Source organism: Argiope bruennichi, chromosome 1 (genome assembly GCF_947563725.1).
Source record: "Argiope bruennichi chromosome 1, qqArgBrue1.1, whole genome shotgun sequence".
Lineage (NCBI taxonomy): Eukaryota > Metazoa > Arthropoda > Arachnida > Araneae > Araneidae > Argiope > Argiope bruennichi.
This window is the reverse complement of record NC_079151.1, coordinates 81,849,955-81,872,149: the sequence shown is the minus strand read 5'-3', so window position 1 is coordinate 81,872,149 and position 22,195 is coordinate 81,849,955.

The window sequence follows — 22,195 nt, the reverse complement described above, 5'->3', positions numbered from 1 at the left end:
CATTAAAATTTTTTCCTGTTGTTAATTGCCAATTTTTTGCAGATCCTGAGAGACGAGAAATAGCATTAGTTAATTTTAATTCGTCGGACCAGTTAGCTAAAGTTGAAATTCTTTCAACTTCCTTTAACCATTCAAGTGCATTTTCAATTATATCACCTTTAAATATTTGAATTGAATTTGCAGTGTCATTTGTAGATGTGATTTGAATCACATTTGGATTTACTTGTCTTTCTAAAAATTGTTTTTGCGTTTCCATTAATGTAGAAAGAATAGCTGCGATATTCGGATCTATTTGAGAAGGCGGAGGCATAGGAAGTGGTGATTGTGTAGAAGAATTACTTAAAAGTTCTACTTGTTTTCGCAGAAATTCAATCTCTGTCAATAAATGTGCATTATCAGAAATTGCCTCCTCAACGTTATTAAGATTCTGCGCTCGAAGAACATTTAATTCTTCCAAAGTTCCTTCACTATTTCTTTTAGTATTATCCTCTACAATACGCAAAATTAGTTCATTCTTATTTCCAGTTAGCGAAAGATTTCTGAAACGTAATTCTTTTTTCAGTTGAACTATCGTTAAAGTTTGTAGCGGTTGCGAGTCTAAAGAATTAAAAATGTCATCTTTTGTTGACATTTTTTTTTTTTTATTTCTGTTCACTGTTCTTGACGAACGAAATAAATTAGCGAAGATTGCTTGGCGACGTTCTTGTTTAAAAAGCGAAGATTGCTTGGCGACGTTCTTGTTTAAAAAGCGAAGATTGCTTGGCGACGTTCTTGTTTAAAAAGCGAAGATTGCTTGGCGACGTTCTTGTTTAAAAAGCGAAGATTGCTTGGCGATGTTCTTGTTAATAAAGCGAAGATTGCTTGGCGATGTTCTTGTTTAAAAAGCAAGCAATAAATTTTGCAAACAGAATAATTTTTTTGAAGGTAATGCGAAATCAATATTCAACATTCGTTAGAATACTCGCACTGATTTGTACAAAGTTTTATCACAAGTAAAACGTAAGTATATAAAGTATCTCATAAACTTCACTTACTATGCGTGGGCGATTTTTGGAATACGTTCAGGCAGAAACAATCTTGGCGAGATTATCATTCCTTGGCGAGGATTCTGAAAGTTCCAAAGAAGGCTTAACAGTGCGATGTTTTTTTCGAAAATATTATTTGAAATTACCTTTGCAAGTCCATTAGATTCCGGCTGCGCCATATAAGGCTGATTTATAATTAGCCTCTTGAAATTTAAATGTTAAGAAAGAGTTCTTAATTAGAAAATAAAAATCTATTATTGTGGTAAAGCATATGCGTAGGTTACAACCATGGCGAACATCGACAACCAAACATCTGTTGCCAACATTCGTTTTCACAAGTTAACATAAGCTAAACGATTACAATTCTTTCATCGATACACAAAGTGAAACTTACAAAATGTATGATTATTATGGAGAGGTTTGAAAAAATTAGGAATATAACTCAGAGAGCATAGTTTCGGCCTTTGGGAATATAGCGATATAAATTTTCTTCTTTCAAGTATTGCTACGTGAATGATTCTTTATAATAAAAATATTTATTTCAAACATTGTGTCAAGGAATGATTAAGGTTTCATAATAAGTTGGTGTTTGCCGCAAGTAGGAGTAGTAGGATAGACGGAGAAACACCTCAACTCACTTAATTAATGCTGTTTAGAAATTTATCATCATATACAAACGCTAATATAACTGTGACTAAGCTTATTTATTTCCAAATTTTTAGAAATAGTCATAGTCTTGTATTTCCAATTGGAAATACATTTATATATTTTCAATTGGAAATATATAGAGAATTGGAAAAAGACTTTAAATGATATAGATAATTGTATTTTATGTAAGTTGAGTAGATAAATATATTCCTAAAAATGATATCCTAATTTATGTGCAGCCTTCACACCGTAATTATTAAAAATATTATTCAAAATTATTACAAGCACGTAATTAATTAGGCCCAATCGGTAGCGGTATAAAAAAAAGCATCGAATGTTGATTGGCGGATTTTCCTTGAGGCTGTCATTGAAATAGTTCAACATCTTCTAAAATAGCAATATTCAGAACTTCACAGCTCTTTAATGTTAATAGTAGGAGTGCAAAACATTCTTTGATTAAATTGTTTGTGTGCGAAAGACAGTTTCCTAGTTATGACGAATAGGACCAAAAAATATATGAAAATTAAGATTCCATAATTTTTCCAAGTTCATTTAACGGCTCAAATAACATCTATAAAGATATTCCTTTTATGAGGTTTCTTAAAAACTTCTCATTGAGCAACAAGATATAACATTTGATGGGTCTTGGGATTTGACTTCTGATTGAAACTGACGAGGTTTCGAATGAATGCTGCTTTCCATCTTCCTTTCGATGAGCTGGACATTATTTTAACCCATGACGTTAAATTTTATCAAAATAATGAAAGAAAACAAATTAATAATGCAAATGAATCAAGTGAAAAAATATTGGAAGATAATCTGGAAGAATAAAAAATAATTTATTTCAAGAAGCGCAGTGTGTTTGAATTTTTTAGCACAACTGGCAAATTAACAGTGAAAAGACTTTCTTCAATTGCTGTTCGAAATTTTAGAGTATTTTGTGGACCCATTTTGAAAAAAAAATATAAATTATAAAAAATAGAATTAAAGCTGAATATGAAATTCTGCCATTGAATATTATACGAATTGCTCCCCACACAAATGTTGATTTTCAAACATGTTTATATCTTTTTGTTACTCTGTACATATTATAAAACGAGCGTAAGAAAGAGAAAAAGCTTATTTACAAAATATGCTTTAGTAGAAAGTTATCAACATCTAATTCCATCGATCAGAATGTTCTTTTTTGCTCAGGAAATGCATTGCCAAAGATAAATCTATTCGCTTGTGTTGTCATTTCATTCAATTAAAGGTCAGCGAACCTTATTTTTCGATTACAACAAAATGTATTTGGTAACATTATCTATCTGTGCCAAATTTAAGAAAGAACTTCTACATTATCTGTGTAATTGTGAAAGAGCAATGATGAGAATCTAAAAATAAATTTTATATGATGGTTAATTGTTGTAATTATTTAATTTTTTTAAAAATGAAATTCGATGCTTTAGACAATTTTCAGTGATATGCGAACAATTTATTTAATTGAATCATATTGTTTATCTTACAAAACTGCTTTTATCACTTTTTTTATACTTTCTTAACTTTGATAATTTTATTTGTCTATTGAATTTTTCACTTTATGCATTCCTTAATCCTCGGGACTAGCATATTTAATTTTATACTGATTAAAGTGAAAACATAAAGTAAATCTATTCAGGACAGTTTTTATTTTTTTGGCGAAAATTATGCAAATATATGGGATTTAAAAGTTTTAATTAATATAAATAATTTTTTTAGAATTCTTTTAATGTATCTGAAAAATCTAATTTATCCTTTTTTCATTTTTTTTCTTAGTCTCATTTGAATTTTAAATCAATTTTCTAAATGCTAATAAAAAAACACTTTCTCTGGATGATTTATTTTATTATATTCTTTCTTCCCTATTAGCACACGTCACTGTACGATATTTCCATGAGATTGTTCGATATTCTGAATGCCGGGCAATATTGTGAAGATATAAAATCCTGTTACACATTTTACGCATTAAAAGTTACGCAGTGCTATTTATAGTAGCAAGCAAAGCGAGCGGTTTTGAGCGGAGATTGAAACTTGGGAAGACTGCTATGCAATCTTCATGGGAATTGATAAGTATGCAGATAGGTGGCAGAGATTCCTAGTAAAATATAATATTTCTAAATTATTTAGAACCTTTTTTAAAAGAAGTGTATGCCTATCTCTAACGATATAGAAATCATTAGGTCAGAGTTTTAAAGTGAAAAAAACCCTACAAAGACGTTTTGTATTTTAAGTAAGAAATTTATTTTTGATTATTAAAAATGAATAATAAATAAAATATTTCTAAAATTATGACTGGCAAAAAACACTTTTTTTGCCATACATTTATATGCTTGTTATGGAAATGGAAAAAATGGACATCTTCTTGTGAAAAATTATAATCTGTAAGAGGAATATTTTCAAAAAGATTCCTTTTCTTTCATTTTATGTATGCTTTTCTATGAAATTCAATCATTCATCATAATTTGCATATAATATACAATTTTATAGCAGAAATACAATTGAATTATTTTATGGAAAATTTTAAAGAAAATTTAACAAAAATATACAAAAATAACGTTTGCACGTTATACTATATAGCTCACTATTTTGATAATTTTTACATTCTTTCTATGTATATGAATTAGACATATATTACACAAGTTTGGATCAAGTATCAATGAATGAGGTTCTTTTATTGATTGTTAAAATATCCTGGGTTATATTGCAATTTAAATTTCTTCATCGTATTATTAAAGGTGATATAGATAAATAAATGTGATATAGATATATTTAAAAAAAATAAAATTTATAGTGTTTGATCATTAAAGTAAATACTATGATAAGGATCAATAATTTTAATACCATTAAAGTCGTCATAATATCGGTACAGTTTTTAAAATTAAAATTTATAGATCATTAAAATAATAAAATAAGTAATCATTATGAGAATAAATAATTATATCGTAAAATTCATGATATTTTTAGTGAATATAATTGTCTTGATCTACAATGAAAACTAATTTATTTATGCATTTTAATGAAATAAGTAACGTTTTATCCCATACTGTAGTATATTTAGCATGACCAATAAATACTTTTTTAAATTCGAAAGTATTTTATGAGATTAGTTAGTTTCTGTTGCTAATTATGCCATAAAAAAGAGATTATTCATTGAATTACAGTAAGTACTCTTATGAATGTCATGCTTCTGACTTCGAGTTCTTAAAACGAAAATTTATTATACTGTTATGATATTTCTATTAAAAAAATGGGGGTACCATTTTCATTTACTAATTAGTTTTATATGTCGAAGGCGATTCCCACTAGGCCCCCGCTGTGGCTTCAGTTATTTTCTCTTAATTAAGAATTATTTATTTCCTTATGTCCAAAACGACAGTAAAAAATCGAAATTTCTGTCATTTTATCTCTCACTTTACAATTTTAAAAAGAGAAAGAAAAAAAAAGATTTTATCTAATTTGTAACAGTTTGCTACGATAACTGCTTACACCAATTAGAGCTCATATAAATATATATTACGCTTTCTTAGGGAAAAAGTCAATCAGCGAGCCAAAAGAAATTGTTAAAAGTGTCAATTAAAACTAAGTAGGTACACTTAAGTCCCTTACTTTTTAAATTTTTCTAATTAATTAATTTAAGCTATTAGAAATATGTTTAAACAACGCACCCAGTATTTATTACGTACAAAGCAAAAATGAGCTAAAATAAATTATAGCTCTCCTTATTAAAGTACTTTGCTTCTGTGGCTTCAAAAATGTATACATAAACGGAGTTCATGGATTTTCTTTATTTGCGGATAAGATTAAGGACAGGTGTTTAAAAAAAATTAAGTAAATTTTGAAAATATGAACATTTTCAGTTATTCAGTTTTTGGTCTTTTAATATTTAGATGGCATTAAAGCATTGATTTTATTTTTAGATGCGAAGATTTATAGATTCGAGTTTTGATGGATTTGAATTTGTTTTTATCTGAAAGAGATTCACAAGCTCCTTAGTTTCCAGATATCAATAGCTGAGATCCAACAGATAAATTGAAATCAATAAATGAAAAATGGGAAGTAGATAGATATTGATTAGAAGTAAGTAATAAAATGCTTTCTAGACATTTATCTCAAAATTTCAAATTAGTAACTAGTATTTCATTTCAAACACGAGATATTGCATGTGCATATTTTGATTAGTTTTATATCTCTGAAAATGATTCAAATAAGATTTGTATACAGGTTTACTGTTTCATTAATCCAAATGAAATTCTTTTTTTTCTTCTGGAATTTCATATATGTATAAATTTATAATTTCTTGAATTGGCTGGGTTGATTATGGCGTTTTCAAGAATTTTCTAACATTATTAAATACTTGGGACTGGTAAATGACTTTAGAAGAAGCATTATATCTAATGTATTTCAAGAAAAACAACAACTCATAAAGGTGAAAGAAGCTTTAAATTAAGCAAATCGTACGAATATTTTATTTAGCAGAAGTAATTATAAAAGCTTTTTATATTGAGAGGAAGGAAGTGAAACGAATGCGTATGATTTATAGATATTTAAAGAATATTAATAGACAATAAATAAAAATTAATTCTATTAAAATTTAAAAAAAAAACATGAAGGAATATTTTCATTGCATCTGAAGTAAAGACAAAAACTGAAACTGATTTCCAAAATTTTCTAATTAAATGTATAAGCGAATCTGATTTTACTTCTTATTCTTAAAGCTACTTTTTTATCGACACTGTCATTTCTTTCAACTATTAATTTTGCTTTCTTTTCTTTGTTTTTTCTTTTATTCTTAGTCTGCAATATTTTTAAATAATTAAACTAAAGGTTTTTCAAATAAAATGAAACAAAGTAAAATTACATTATTTATTATTGTGCGTTTTTAGTTACTCATTAGAGATTTAGATGAGTTTTTAATTGCACCATAGAGATTCAGATAAAAAATATCCCAGACAGAAAGATAGTCGAATATAAGCATTTTTGATAAATTATATTTCATTTATTACTATTTCTCACCGAAAATTTATTCTGATGGTGATAGTTAACTGCACTAAATATTCAAATAATGCGAGCATTTTATTTATTTTTAGCATCAAAGATAAATATTTCAATACGGTAGAGCATGTATATATCGGGAATTCTAAAAGAAGTGTGATTGGTTGTTACAAAATCAAATCTAATTTATTATTTTAAAATAAAAGATATACTCATTGATACAGTATGATTTACAATGAGTTTTGAATTCTCAGCGAAATATTTTAATCCTTTTGTTGTTGTTTTTCTATCGAAAAGTTCTGCTCTTTCTCCAACTTGAATGCATTGCATCCTGTTAAGGTTGCAAGGCTATATTTATATTTCCTTTTAAAGAATTTAACATGCTTAGTTATAAATTCTTGAAAGTATTTCGCATTTCTGCTTTAGTCTGAAAGTATACGAATTCTAAATGATAATTTAAAAGAGAAGGTAAACATTTATTTTAATATCTTCTGTATGTAGAATTAAGCTCAGTAATTGGGAATGGTGACTATATTGCGAAGTAATGACTTTAATGAAACGGAATGTTTGTACTTTGGTAAAGACACTTTACAAGAAGTAAAAAAGGAATCTTCTAAACATTTGGACTGTAAATAACTTTTAAATTAATAAAAACTGTATCCAAAAAAAAAATGGGAAACTTAAACTTGTCACTTTTTGTTTATTTTCTATTCAGGATATAGTCAAGTTAAGTTACTAAGGTATATATTTCTTGGATATCTTGGCAATAAGGGTTGAGAAGAAGCTTAAGTTTTCATTTTAAGTTTTCTTCAGAGAAACATTAGAAAGTTCTCCATCATAACTGAAAATTTTCATAAAAGAGCCATTGAAAAAAAAAAAATCTTTGAAAAAAATCAAATAGAACCTATTTTTTTTTTTTTTAAGTAATTGGAATCGGTTACATTTTGGAGCATGGACGTTTTGTTCCACAATGCTTATTTTCATATACCAAATAAATAACATGCATTTAAAATCTGAAAATTACGAAAATTTAAGGAATTTGATGATGATTTTGACTCTATTTAAAGAGAATTAAAGACAGTGGAGATGGAAGGAAAATCTGATTGTGGATCTTCCATCGACAAATATATATTAATATTGATCGAATGCATTGAAAATGCAAAATTGACGACGATTCATTATTCATAAGTCTGTAAGAGTGACGAAGTTAAAGAACTGCGAAGCATTAGTTTAGTCTCATCAAAATTTTTCTTGACTGTGGATTACCAATTCGTGATTTCAGATAGTCAGTTTCAAATAAAATATATACTTCCATATTTTCAAGATGATGGATATAAAGTTTTTTCTTCAGATAGCGTAAAACATCAAACAAAACTACGTTGAATCGTTGATTCGAACTTTTCTAAATGATGCATTATTTCTTTTTGTAAATTGAATTACTCGTTTTTTACTAATTAAAATGTGGGCTTTTATGCCTTAAATATAACTTTCTCGCTTGCCTTTTTAAATAAATGTTTATTTCAAATTTTCCAGATAAAATTGGAAATATAAAGAGATTATTCCAAGTTCAACAAAGTATTAAATACTTGTGATTGTTTATATGCGATATTTTATAATATAGAAGATATTTTACTGAAAATAATATTTTGGAATAATTGGGTCTACGCATTAAAATTCATGCTGAGGCTATATAGTGCAATTTCTGATTAATTAAAAAAATAATCTCTTCAATTGAAAACTCTGAGTAGAAAATGAATATCATATTCCCAATTACCCCATGGTATATGATATAATTGAAAACACACTGGTGCATCTGGAAATGACCCTTTGTGAATCTAGTTAATTTATAAATTATTTTGAAAAAATGCATTATTTAATGAATTTTGCAGATTATGCGTATTTCCTCCAAAATCTCCATCCTTTCTTTATCTATAATTATTTTATTAAGTCGAAAAAATTGACAATGTCTGCAAAAGTTACTCCAAAGGCTTATAAAGCAGAAAGATAATCTGGCTTAAAAATGCTACATATTACTCATAGTAATAATATAATAAATAACATATCTTTTGATATGTCAAATATATATATAAGTAAATAAAATGTCAGATATATTCATAATATGTCACCCATTAGTTCTATATTTGAAGTATTTCCTAATTTCCAATGGTTCTTGATTTAGCTTGATTTCTAACCAGGATACTTTAATAGTCTACTTCTATATAAATTGGAATAAAAATCTGCAAAATATAAATATATTTCCAGAAGAATATAACAAAAATAATTTTATCGGGCTACTGCAACTTGTTTCAGAAGCAAATAACAAACCTGGGAAACTAAATTGCTAATATGTCGGAAAATAATGATGCTGTTTTTAGCCAAACTTTGTCGTTTACTTAAAAGACTTGTTATGCATAAAGAAGAATATTATATATAATATACACACATAAAATAATTAACCTTTTTTCAAAGGTATTAGAAGGGATAACTATAATCTCCAGAGTGGATTTTTTATTTTCTTATTTCGGCTTTAAACGCACATGAAAAAGTGGAAAAAAAGAGGATAATTGTGAAATGCTATATGCAGGTAATTTATTTTCATTCTTGTTTTTAAGAATTTAAATTTTTGTTAGTCACAAGACAAGCCTATTAGTGACCTAATAATCAGATCAAATATCCTTTTATCAAATATCCTCAAGTGCTCATACAAATTTAGGAACTATGTAATTCCATTTCATTGACAATACATGTTATCCTTTTATTCTGTGCTATAATATCGGTATTGTTATATCTTAATACTTTATAGTTTTCTTGAGTGTTTCATTCCTTTTTGTCTGATACAAGACAGCTTCTTCCAAACTGTTTGAAAAATAAACAAAAACCTTTGTCTCTCAGCGATGATTCAATCTACAACCTTTATAAAATATAAAGTATAATCAATATACTGCTTTTTGGCGTTGTATTTCTGAAAAAATAAACTTTTATTCAAAATATTTTGAAATCAGTTTTAAGAAATTAGACATGTTGATGAAGTTGAAGTCTTAAAAAACATTAAAACATAAAATACATTCTTTTTGCAATAATAAGAAGATGTGCTGCAATAACCTTTTTTAGCCAGAACAATACTGGACATATTTTTTTGAAGAAAATGCATCCGAAACTATTATATCTGTAGAATGCAAGAATGATGAAATGACAAAGCGATGATTTTCTCATCTCCAAATGAACCAGAATGTATATTTCAATAGAAATGAATTATACTTATTGACAAAATCTTCGCGAGTTGAAAACTTACTTCATCAGCAAATCAAATGTATTCTACATCAATAATGCTGAGGATAATAAGATCATGTCGTTTGTGAATGTTTCATGTTCATTTATGATTGCAACACATAGGAACTGCTCTGTTTAAATTTAGCATACAAACAGGTGTAGGATAATGTGGATTTGGTGGACAGAAACATATGTTATTATTAATTCTCCTAGATATGAGTCTCTGGCGATCGCAGTCATCCATCTTTTATGCCTCAACTTTTCATTCGTATTTCTAATAAATTAAAATTTTGTGAAAATAACTTGTATTTTATGTTTTTTAAGTCATTTTTTCTAGTTGAATTTGAGCAAAGAATTAAGTTTTCGCCTCGTTTGTTTAGTTTTGGGATTTGGGCGAGAAAAAACCCAATACAAGTAATATCTGCTGTTCCAAGAAAATAAACATTTTTTTTCCTTGGAATAGTAAATTATACCAATTATTAAGAATTATGGTTTTGTAATATCTAAAGAGTTAGTCAGTAACTATAGAAGAGCCAAATAAAAAGTGGAGTACTAAACTGGCTTTAAACAGAGTTAGGTTGAAGGACTTACAATCTAATTGCTGAAAATGTAGATACTTTAAAAGCATAATAGAGTTGTTTTCTTTTATTAAAAATCAAATAATGTCAGATTCAGTTGCTAATTCAAAAATTTTCTTGCTGAATTTGTGTATCCTTATTTTATTAATTTCCTTGAAATTTATAATTTTTCAAGAATTACGTTACAAAAAGTCAATTTCTAGTGCTTGTTATTCGACTTTCGAATATATTAATCATTTTTTAGACATCTTGCTTGAGTATTATACTTACTAAAATAATACAGCAATTACAAGTATTCGATAACCTATTTCAAAATATGGATAAATTAAAACTATATTTACTATCACAAGGTGGTAAAAATTATAATTTCAATAAGAAATAATCTCTAATCAATTATATTGCTCTTCCCATTACAATACATTTTTAACTTTTAATAGGATATTGATTTTTTTGTGAATAAATGAAATATACATTTTTGTATTTTTGTTTCAATTTAAAAATTATAATTGTAATCACAGCATTTACTGTATTTAAAAATAAATTATGTAACCAGCAATTTTATCAACAGAGTGAATATTTCAGGACTTTTTATGAACAACCAAGCTCATAGAATCACGAAATGATTTATATTTCTAATTTTCAATCTGTTTAGGAATGAAGTGTTTTTAAAATAGCAAATTTGGAAAAACGGTGTTGCTTTATTTAGAAATTTGAGTACAAAACAAAACCCCTATGAATAAATTATTTTTAGAAAACAGTGTGTATCAGTATATAAATCTTTTAGTCTAATAATACTCTCATGTTCAGTTACTTCTATAACAAATATTGCACCAATTACTTTTTTGTATTAAGCTAACATATTTTTTTATGAAATTAGGTGTGTAAATAATTTTACATAATAAAAGAAAATAGAGAAAATATGGTAAACATACACTTAAATATGATCGTCCGTAGGACTCATAAAATGGAAAAATTATTAAGAATTAATCCATCTTTTTATTACAAAGTGATTTTCTTTTGATGAAAGTTGTTACTTAAACTATTTATGGGAGCCATATGAATGGCATTTTTAGAATTATATATTACCACCTAATTTTACTGACACATACCCAATTATTCCACGGCTAGTAAATCAAAAATGGAAGTTTCTTAAATTTTAAAACCAATTCATATTGGCAATTTAAAATTTTTTCATTCTACATAAATGTATATCAAACTTTATTAAAAAATTTATATTCAAATAAAGTAATCTTTAATATTACAATACTTGAAGAAGGCTTATTCATCTCCATGATAGGAGTAATTAAAGCATTATAAATGGATTATTATAATTCTAAAGTAATTTTTATATTTTTATTAGTAAAATTAATTAACCAATTTCGTCAAAATTATTCAGATTTGAATTTAAAATCAACGCAACATACTGCATCTTATACTCCAATAAAATAAATCAATAATTAATAGAGAAATAGCAATATCTTAAATAATACAAAATAGCCTTTTAATTAATGATCTAGATATATGCTATTGAAATATACAGAATAATGTTTGGATACCATATTTTATTAAAAAAAGTCAATAAATCTCATTATTAAATTATTTAATATTACAAGAACAAACCTCTTTCATAGCAATGAAGATAAATAGAAAAAATACACTTGAATCGAAAAAAAAAGCATTGATTGTATTTGAATACTGTTTCGTTAAATATTCGTTATTCAATGTTCTATGCTATTTTAAGCCAGCACTAAAATCCGATAACCATTCATTAAATGACGAAAAAATAAGGACGTTAATAAATATATCTATCTACTCTAGTAACTTTTATGCAAAAACTCTTTGTTTTCCTTCTCTTTTATCCAAATATTGAAAGGCAGTTTCCATTTATAGACCAGGCTTAGACATTAACGTCACGGGATCATCCATTATTCTTACTTAACTTCCTAATGACAGCTATTTCACTCTTTTGCAAAACAGTTAGCTAGCGACATTAAAGATGATATATTACAAACAACGTCAATTAATCAATAATCCAGATAACCAGCAAATTAGAGCCTGTGGAGATGCATTTCGAAATTCTGAAACCGCTCAAATTAACTATTATTTTTAATATGACATTGTTTATAGGGTGCCATATTATCTGTAAATTGCGACATGAGGGAAGTGTGATTGTAAAATCATTTGGAAGACTGCAAAGGACAGAACGTAGAATATATTGTAAATACCGTATTTAAAGCTTAGTTACATTTTGGACCTAATAAGAAGGAGTTTTTCAAAAATTTCAGAAAAGATAATTAAGAATTAATTGTTTTTTAAAAAAAGAAATTGTTATTTTCAATAATTTGAAAGCATACTATTGCACAAAAGCTTTTTATATTACTCTAAAATGAAAAGAAAACTTAAGTGATATTAATTTGTATTACATAATAAGTTTTTCGCTCTTTTTCTAATATTAAAAAAAATGTTTTAGAGTAAATTTCTCAAGCAAAAGTTTTTTATTGGTTTAATTGTTAGATATTTTCTCACGCGCATTGCCGATATTTTACATGCATGCTTTGCGAGAACTTCATCACTGCTGTATAAAGAAATTAAATTTTAAAAATAAAATAAAGAAAGTGGAATCAAATATAGATTATTAGCATACTACTATATATTGGGCTAGATGATCGAATTTCCTTTAATTATTTTTTAGCACTAACTACTCACATCTAAGTTTATTGGCCAATGAGAAAATCCAACAAAAATGGTTTAGATTTGAATTTTCAGAAATTTCATTGCGTCCTTAATTGAAGCATTATTTTAACCCTTAACTGGGGAGGTGAAATTTTTGGACTTAACTGGGGAGGTGAAATTTTTGGACTTAACTGGGGAAGGTGCGGTTTACGAGACCGCATTTCATTTATACTCAGATTAAATCTTCTAATGAATGTATTAGTATGAAAAACTGCCAATATATTTTGCAGATATTTTTCTTCATATATAGATATGTCTTAGAAATTTTTCACAATATATTATCATTGAAAAAGTAAAGGCGTTGGAACATACTTCTTCCCAAATTACATGTTACAATAAAAAATATTCTTGAAAAGACATATTACTTTTTACTTTTTAAATCATACCTATTTTTATAGTATATGAGGGTATATAGAAGACAATATAATGTAAAATTGAACAATTATATGAAAAATAAAAAATAAATGATAATAGTTAAAATTGGCCCCTTTTTTTTTATCGGCTTGTGCGACCTTCATAGCACGGTTTTCTAGGGCATTTTAAACATACATTTTAAGAACTAGTATAAAAATCAACCTATAAATTCTGTATATATATCTCTTGGTATATTAATATATTTTATAAATTTTTCAAAATACATTATAACTAGAAAAATTAATTAGGTTTGAACATGCATATCAGAATCAGTTGAATGCGAACTTTCATCGAAAAACTCTTCTGTACAGTTATCCTTATCACTAAAATCACTTTCTGCTGCATTTAAAAGTAGCAGGAGCACTGCTTCATAATAGGATCAGTAAATTTTATGATATTTCGGGGCCCAAGTTTTAGAGCCATCTGCTAAGCCTTGTTTATCCCCGGGACACTAACAGGGAGGTGCGGTCTTAGAGACCGCGCTTAAAGAAATAACTGAATTATTTTAGAATGCATCCGCTGAAATCGGTTGAAAAAGTGCACGAGTATTGAAGGTCACAAAACAGGAAGCTATAGGATCAATCCATTCAATTGAGCTAGAAATAGAATAGTGGTGACAGAAAATCCATCGCTAGCGGTCTCACAGACCGCACGCCCCTAGTTAAGGGTTAATATGCATTTTTTTTTTTTACTTTTGAGCTCTCTGCATTTAATCAGCTTATTTAAAAAGAAATTTCTTTAAACATTAATTTTAATGAGGCGATAGAAAAGGCGTAGTTGAATTCAATTTGTTTTTCCATTTCCAAACACACCAGATGATTCGAATGTTTCTGAAAAGAAAAAAAAAAGGAATACTTCGTATTCTTTGAAAGCATTTTCACTGGATATTCAGTAGAGTTAATTACCATAATTAGTTAGGTAAACTACTTAACTAAGCTTTCCGTGCTTTCAATAAGACTTAAATTAGTTGCAATCTATTATAAGTATCTTTCTCATTCGCTAAATGAAAGCTTAATAACTGACTACTATAATAAAATGCTGAATATTACAGGCTATTTTAAAAGTTTTTTTAGCTATCGCATATCTATTTCTGATTTTATATTGACTCTTACAATATCATAGAAATTTTTGAACCCAAATTGAGTCTATTTTCAGCAGACGAATGGTTATAACGAATTTTTCTTTAACACTAAACTAGATTTAGTCAATAGAATGCTGCGCTGAATTTTGTGATTTATAGAAATGGAATAAATCGTAAAAGATGTGTATATTTTTTGTATATCGTATTACATGCCATATTTTAAAATATGCATATAAAATACATAAATTTCCTTTATTGACACGGAATATATAAATAATTTTAACAGGAGGTTTATATTATTATATTCAGGCTGAAATTCGTTGAAATTGCCTGTTTTAGGTAAAATCAATTAGTATTGTTCCTAAAAGTATTCGTATGATTCTATTTGAATCTTTATAACATCATTAATCTCTTATTTTTTTATTCTAATTTCTCTATTTTGAATTTTACATACTGATAAAAGAATTATCAAAAAATTACAGCAATAAATCTAGAAAAATCATAGGGGGTTACAAAAAAAATAGTTCCTTACGATATATTTGTCAATTAGGTTGGAACAAAAGTGTTAAAATTATAAATTAGCTTAACGAAATAAAAATATTAATTAAACAATAAATTTTTAACTACGATTCACAACTAATAAATTTTTCGTTTGGCTATTCTTAGACAATTTTTCTCGCCTGATAACTAGCAATTAAGCATCATTTTAATGGAATTGGAATGTTTTGTATTTTCTGAATATAAAGTTTATTTCGGAATATAAAGTTTATTTCGGAATATAAAGTTTATTATTTATTATTATTAAATAAAGTATTTAAAATTGAATATATTGTCTACACCGTACCATTGCGAATAAGTTGCTACAAATTCGTTGAATTTAATTTCAGTATTCATGATTTTCTTCTTCTTTGTCAACTCCAAAGTATTACTTCTAGAAATTCACGTTCTAATAATAAAATTTAAGAAAGTATATTCTAATAAAGAGTTATTCCAATGCGTGTTATATTTTATTGAGTACATTGAGTAGGAAACTAAAATTGGAAAAACATTTGTTTTTCGTTATAATAAGTATTTGTCCAAATATTAAGCGGTAGTAATTTTTCTCATCATTTTATTGGTACTAGTGATATAGAAATATATATATTCAGTAAGTAAGTTGAAGAAAAATACAATTCTAGTAAAGAACTTCTATGTGAGTTTATATTTTATTTACTAAGAATTGAAAAATTGATACTTGTGAATAGGAATCACGAACATGAGAGAAGCATGGTTTCTGTTATGATTAGTATTCATACAAAAATAAAGAGACAATAAATGTTTATTGCTTTCCCTTGCTAATAGCATACGACTCACGAATCACAAAGTGAAAAAAAAATTATGAAGTAAATTAAAGACGTACCCCTTGGTAAATTGTTTTAATTATCTCAGTATAAATAATGCTTCAAAAAAGATAAATTCCATGTTGAGGGGAAAGTTCCTAAGAGCTCTTAAAGACAGCAGCTTCAAAAGTAGCCCATTGCAAATTTGAAGATGAGCAGCCATTTTACAACGTCTAGCAGCAACTGATTCCGGAAATGAGCTTTTTGGCTCATTTCCGGAATCAGTGAAGTCGATGATGCAATGTAATGTAACAGAAATTGGTAATCGTCATTTGGTTTGCTGAAAACTTGTTGTACATTTACAGAGATCTCAGACCTAAATTTATATATATACTAGCCGCCTTTGGCGACCAGCCGGTTCGCCAATCTTAATGTTCGTTAAAATTTTAATAATTAAATATTTTATGCAATTTCTACTTTAATAGCTTCTTCATCAAAATATTTTAAAACTTCAAATTTTGATTATCATATGATTCATTCATAATATTATAAAGGCCTTCAGTCATAACGTAATATGTATCTCTCTCATTTTCTGTTAGCACCCGTACAATTTATGCTTTAAATTAAAGTGGAAAGAATTTATCTTCAATTAATATAATAATATTTTTTACTGAAACAAAGCATTTTTTTATAATCTGATTACTGAAAATAGAGTCACTCAGCGTTTAAACTTTATGGGCACTAAAGAATATCTTTTTAAATTTATGTAATATTTCAAGAGTTGGTCAAGAAAATTTTCTTAGATTCATTATGAGCAGATCGATTAATTAACAATGTTTAAATTTAAATGCATCAAACACTAAGAAAATAAAATGAATCATTTAAAATAAACGGTTGAAAACAGGTTTTAAAAAAACTACTTAAAAAACGATGTACTTAAAACTATAAGCATATACAAAAAATATATAACTAACATAAATACAATTTACTTACAAAAGCATGCAACTAACCCAAAAATAATTTAAATCATTCATTGATAACGTTGTCATGGCAACAATCAGAACAGAATGCGCATGCGTGAATTTTCTTCGCCGGTTACGTAACGCAAATACGTGATTTTTTTTCTACGCCAGTTGGGGTAATGCTATGCGGATTAGAAATTTTTAATTTCTTTTATTCTGTTTTATTTTAATTCAAAAGTACTTCAGAATGAATCTGAAAGATTGATTAATTAACAATGTTTAATTTTAAATGCATCAAACATTAAGAAAATAAACAGAACCGATTGAAATAATCCGCCGAAAAATTTTAACCCTAGCCTCATTACTGTTGGGAGAAAAAAAAACTGAAGCCTTTCTCGTTTGGCGCTGGGGATAATGGAAGATTTTTTTGGCGGAAAAGTTGGCGGTGGGGAAAATGGAAGATTTTTTTGGCGGGAAAGTTAGTTTTTAATTAATAATTAAAATTCTAACTAAAAATTCGAAAAAAGAAACCCCAGGTGCACATTCCCAACCTCCAAGGTATACATGTACCAAATTTGGTAGCTGTATGTCAAACGGTCTGGCCTGTAGAGCGCCAACACACACACACACACACACACACACACACACACACACACACACACACACACACACACACACATTGAGCTTTATTATAAGTATAGATTTTCATAAACATAACAAATTTTCTCGTGACTTCCTTTTCAAAATAACTACCAAACTTTTCTCATAAAATATTTACTGTTTTGGGCAAACAAAATACAGGAAAGGCTTGAAAAGTTATGCCAAATTTACTGCCAAATGTAAGCGAAAGTACATGCATATTAAAGAAAAAAGAAAAGTCATTAAATTTGTTCCTAAAGAATGTAGGTTAGGTCTATTTAAAATGACAAGTTTCTCGCCATCGTTATGTTTTTTTTACGAATCTTAATAACATTAAATATTTCTTTCGAATATTTTCAATAAGAGTTTTCGTTTCCAGAAGATATTTTTTTCATTTATGGATTATCAAAGGTGGATTCTTGCAGTAAGCGCATCAATGGTTAAATTTATTTATCATCTTTTTTTTAGAACGATTTCGAATAACTGAAAGTTTTAAACTTTAGAACATTACAGACGTCACGAAGAACTGCACTAAGACCACATATTAATGACCACCTCTACCTTCTTCACTCGAGTCCATATACTATTTAAAACAACATCTTTCTTCTTTTAAGATTGTATTTATGTTCTAAAATAGGAGATTAAATATACCGAAATATAGGTTCATTTCTTAAAGTTCACTTAGACATTTTAAATCATGAAATTATTAATTTCATATTATTAGGATTAATTATCTTTAATTTCTAGGCCAATTCTGAATGTGAAATAACCACCTCTTAATTGGAAGATAACTTTTATTATTCTTTTGAGAGATTATAATTCTGAATACATATAAGCTTATATCAAGCGTTACGACATTGTCATCACCCTTAGTGTTTTTGATATGATTTATGAATATCTAAATAGATTGGTCATTAATTTGTAATTGAGAAATGAATGATCAAAGTTAAATGACTTATTTTTGGGTTTAATGATCCAAATCAGATTATGGATTGTTTTATTCTACTTATTCATAGTTTGTCCTCTTTAAAGAACTTAGAAGGGTGCAAGTTATATTAGTGCATGTGAAAGGTGTTTATATTCAGGAAAAAAATGTTCTTAGGAGGGCAGTTACAGGATGAGTTTCAATTAATTGAAGACAATTCTCCTAGAATTGAGAGCTTAAAAATTTAAAAAGATTTTAGCTCATTTTTCTGTGAAAAAAATTTACTTAGTGTTTCGAAACATTATCACTTAGATTTAATTCTCCAGAAGAAGAATTCTGTGAAATCTCGATTCGGGCCTGTTCTCCATGGCTAAGGGCCTAAGTTTTGATTTAAAGTGTAGTGGTGTTTTTGGTTTCAGTTTGTTTATTTAAAGTCTGCGTGCAAAGGGGGCTTGGGAATATTAGAGAATTTCATTGCACCTTTGGTATTAAATATTAAATGCGATGATATTATTTCCATAACAAACTAACTTAAATAACCGAAAACAAATTTATTATGAGTTAAGATGTTTTTTATATTACTTTTGGATCATTCTTTGTTGTCCACCAATATTGTTGAAATATTTTCATGATAACGTAATAGTTCAGAATTTCAACCAGTAATATTTTACTGTTGAATATAAATTAAAACTCCACTGTTTATATCGGCAATAACATCGGCCCATTTTTTCTTCAAATTTATATAATTTTGGGTCTAGCGGGGAAGTATCATTGTGAAAGCTCATTAGGTAAAATGATTTATCATGCATATCACTAAGAATTCTCAAATGTTCGCCTCCATAAGTATAAATATTCTCTTTCTCTGTCTGTCTGTATATCTATATCTATCTATCTCTCTCTCTCTTTCATATATATAATGTGTATAGTGTTCTAATTGAGTGTCAAAGTTTATTTCCTTTTTTTATTTTTAAAAGCATTTAGTCTTTTTTAATGCGAATTACTTTCTTTCGTTGAAAAATTAACTTTATCAATTTAGCTTAATTTTTTTGCAGTATGTTGAATATCTTATGGAAATAGGACTTTCTGAACTTTCATCTCCTTCCACGCTATTATGCGTCTCGTAATAATTTTTCGATTGCGCATTCAGAAAGTGTAAGGAATGGACATCTGACTATAAGTCTTTATGCTTACATTTCATAAGAGATCTTTGAATAAAAAACACCTCTTTATGTTTTTATGCATAAATCGTCATCGTAATGAAGCAGAGCATAATCTATTTTTGAATTCAATACTCTTGGTTACAAAGATAATGTTTTTTTATATTTGTCTTATGACTTTGAGAAAAAGTAGAAAATAGACACCGAGAAACCCTTATTTGGCCTTCATGAACATAGTCGATTTGAATTATCGATGCATTCAATCATTCATAAGTGAATGCCATATTTTTAATCTTCCAAACCACGCAATAAAGAGTACGGAATAAGGGAATTTTCTTAGAAGCAAAATATAGAAGAAATAATACAGGATTGACAATGAAGTATTGCAGTACTTTTATTGAAAATCTTTGTGAAATACTTTGAAATTTTCATTGTAAATTTCATTAAAAATTGAGATAAACTGTGATTAAATGGTTTGATTGATTAATTTTTTTTGCACAAGGGCCATTTTTGTTTCATACTGCGCCATCCATATAATGAAACAGAGCGCAGTCAATTTTTAAAATATTGTATAAGATTAAGTATGTTTATATATAAACAAATATATAACAGCTAAGATATAAATAAAAAAGAAAGATGAGAATTTTTTTATGAAAGTAACAATAAAAAGAATGGAAATTTTAGATGTTAAATATATGGTATAAGGTGCATAGCATTTAAAAATGTAAAACTGTTTAAATGGTAATTTTTTTCCAACTATTCTTGGAGAGTTATTGACGATGAATAAAAAAAATGGTGGTGATGGGCATTAAATGTTGGGTATTCAATGAAAATATGGTAACCTGTTTATTCAATGTGTCAATAGGTTTGAATTAATGTGATAATTCAAAAAGTTTCTAAAGAACTCATGCTATATGTCTATATACAACCGGATGAGAACATAACATTCATAACAGCATGAGAGATCGCCACTAATTCGGCTGTCAAAACTGAAATGATGTATGCAGGCGGAGACTGTTTATGCAGGAATCAAAGTCAATCCCACAATCAGCATGTTTGGCTGCCTTTAAATCGTCTGTGAAGACAGACTGAAATGAAGAATACTGATAGAAAACAAAATATGATAAGAATAAAAATGTTGCTGGAAAATCACTGGAATAGTTTTATCTTTTATGAAACCAAAGAAAAGATATTAAAAAGAAAAATCGGGAATATCCTTGGGCAGAAAATTTGGAAATCAACAGAATGGATTTCAAAAATTTGCAAACTTAAATTTTAAATTGTGCATGTCACTGTCTTACAAAGGGGAAGAGTGTGGAAAGGACGTAAAATCATAAATTAAAAGGGGATGCAAATATACTTCCATAGAATCTGCTATTTTTTTCCTTGAAAAAGTCAAAATAATAGCAAAACATTACATCTAAATACATCTGACCAAAATATTTTTGGCAAGAATTTTATGCAATAAATTTTACTTTTTAAATAGAGAGTTTTAAAATCTTTTGATCAGAGATTATTTTACAACAAGTGATTTTTTTTTAAATTTTATGCATCGTTAAGCAAGTCATTATTTTCGCCCTAACTGGATCGCTAACAGATCACATTTCAGTAACAAAACCCAAGAATCAACACCTTACAGCTCAACTTTTCTCTTGATTAACTGCAACAAAATGCTAGCCGGCACGTGTCTGTTTTGTTTGTGCGCTCTCGTATCTCAACTAACTTACGCTGTTTGTTTGCATAAAATTGCTAAGACAGGCTCTTTGGGGAATTTATCCTGGGATGTTATCCTCGTTCTCAGTTTCTTTCCTAAGCTTGCAAACTTATCTCTCTCTTCGCCCATTTCTTTCATTTAAATAAAAAAAAAAGTATTTCAACATTTCTAATTAATTCGGCTAGTTTAATAGGTTCCCTTTTTTACTTAATTATCTGTTTCTTTTTTAATTATTTCTTAGCTTACTCTAATTATTTCCCACTTTTCAATGAGAGTGAAAAAAGGAACGGATATGTAAGTGGTAGAATCATCATTTATTTGGAAAATAAAGATTTTTTTCCTCTTAAAACTATAAAACTTTTATAAATGTTTATATCATCTTGTTTCTATAAAACTCATCATTCAGATAATTTCTATCGACTCTGTGGATCTTTGTAATTAGATATAGTAGGGACGAATATGCAGAATTCAATATCCTTCAAGGAGTTTTATGTCTATTTTTGTATGATTAGAGAAATAAAGTAGTTTTTCTTAAAGCTTTTCGAAAACATTTTAAATTTCTCTTTATGCTTTGCAATGCTCTGGAGAGATTAAATATATTTTTATAATAATTAAAATCCAATGTGATAAAATTCGTTTTATTTACAACACGAAGAGTCTCACCTGAGGGACACCCCATATAATCTTCCAATGAGATAGTTCGTTCTCACCTCCTTGGTC